This window comes from Macrobrachium rosenbergii, chromosome 59, assembly GCF_040412425.1.
Source record: "Macrobrachium rosenbergii isolate ZJJX-2024 chromosome 59, ASM4041242v1, whole genome shotgun sequence".
NCBI lineage: Eukaryota > Metazoa > Arthropoda > Malacostraca > Decapoda > Palaemonidae > Macrobrachium > Macrobrachium rosenbergii.
Genome location: NC_089799.1, coordinates 25,610,814 through 25,612,710, shown reverse-complemented (window position 1 = coordinate 25,612,710; position 1,897 = coordinate 25,610,814). Strand labels below are relative to the sequence as shown.

General features: G+C 36.3%; 1 long non-coding RNA gene across 1 annotated transcript; it reads left to right on the top strand.

Annotated features, from left to right (window-relative positions):
* The first annotated feature begins 586 nt into the window (after positions 1-586).
* On the top strand, positions 587-1,596 carry LOC136837748 (uncharacterized). Its single transcript, XR_010852751.1, has 2 exons — positions 587-629; positions 1,150-1,596. It is a non-coding gene; the product is annotated as an uncharacterized lncRNA (long non-coding RNA).
* Positions 1,597-1,897: the final 301 nt, after the last annotated feature.

The window sequence follows — 1,897 nt, the reverse complement described above, 5'->3', positions numbered from 1 at the left end:
GTCTGGGTATGGTCACCCCTATGGGGTGCGACCCCACTACAAGAAGTCTGCTGATCCAGAACCAGAGCCACTTTTGCGTTCCTTGATCTATGATTATGTGAATAATTAGCTTTTAGCTAGTGTCTTTTTCTCAGTATCTTGGCTTTCCTACCAACTGTGACCTGCCTTCTTGGGATCCATTAGATTTATAGGCTAACATGTTTAAAGGATTTTGGTAAAATGATGTGTTAATCTACAGTATGTCTATGTACATAAAGTAACTATAAGGAAGAATATTCTTACGTGGAGAAATTTGTAGCCATCGAAATCCGTGAGTAATGTGCAAATAATAATACTAAATTCGATAACTATTAGCAACATTAACATATATAGAAGACCTTCACTGCAAAGAGAAAGCTGGAGTTGCACAGAGCCTATCGGAAGTTTGGATTGCTCATAGTTTCAAGCAGAAAATATTTAAGAATCATAATTCTCTTAGTTTCCATGTCATTATGGTCTCCAATGACAGATGCATCAACCACAAACACTTTCCCAGAGTCGCCTATAAATTGAAGAAGCGCCAACAATTCAGCACAGTCCACCTCCAAAGCGGCCACGGTGAACACAAACAAGCAACAATGAAGTTTCTGGTTTGTACACCTTAGAGCATCTTATAAGTAGATATGTATACTCAAAGCATTATTTTATATTAATCTGATATGAAGATTAATAAGCTTAGAATCACCATTTTTTTTGAAGTCATGCTATATTCCGAAGGCTATCATATGATATTTTGATGCTTGGGGTTCATGAGGTAAAAATATACGTTTAGTAGTATACTATAAGATGAATATATTAAAAAAAAAATCAGCTAATACTCTCTCTCTCTCTCTCTCTCTCTCTCTCTCTCTCTCTCTCTCTCTCTGTAAAATTTGTAGGATCATTTATTTTTTATCAAAGTCGGTTGTTTGTGATAACAGCAGAATAAGTTGAATAGTTTTCATACACATAATAATTAGTATATTTAATTATCAATGAGAATCATCTAAGACATTTGTTGACTATTTTTAAAAGGATATAAACACACCAGTAAAATACCAATCATTTTATCTTCATACAGAAAATATTTGTTGTATCCATTATATAATATAAATATGTAAAAAATTACAGGTAATTGTGCTTTTGGCGGCGTCCGCTTGCGCTACTGAGATTGAGAAGCGAGATGCGGAACCAGGCTATGGCTCTTATCGTCCTTCCCATGGGTCTGGGTATGGTCACTCCTATGGGGTGCACCCCCACTACAAGAGGTCTGCTGATCCAGAACCAGAGCCTGAGGCTTCCTACCCCTCTGGACATTACCCAGTTTACCGTCCACATGGCCACCATTATGCAAAGAGGTCTCCTGATCCCTATCCTTACCCTCAACCCTACCCTTACCCTTATCCCTATCCTTACCCTTATCCTGATCCTTCCCCAGACTATGGCTACCCCTACCTTTCCTATTACTCTGGTTAAGGAGTTACTTTACCACTGATATCCTTTAAGCACAATTGTGTATTTCCTATTGGTGCTAATTTTGGAGTGTTACATATGATCTGAATTTATACTGCAAAATACTTTTGGTTTTCATTCTCATCCCTCTTATGATCAGAAGAACAATAAGCACATGGATGAAAATGTACTTTTTTGAAAATAAAACCAATACTGACCTAAACCAGCTACATTTTTTCTTGAGACTTTCTGTAATTTTTTCATTCCAAGTCAAATAGTTTTCATGCTAAAAATTTTTTTTTAACTTAAAAAAATTCGTTGTTTTAATGCTAGAGTAAACGCAGATTCAAAAGTCAGAAAGAGCACAAATAAGCATCATGTCCTTTTGTAGATTAAGCAAGCTAAACCAAGACGTTCTTCCTGATAA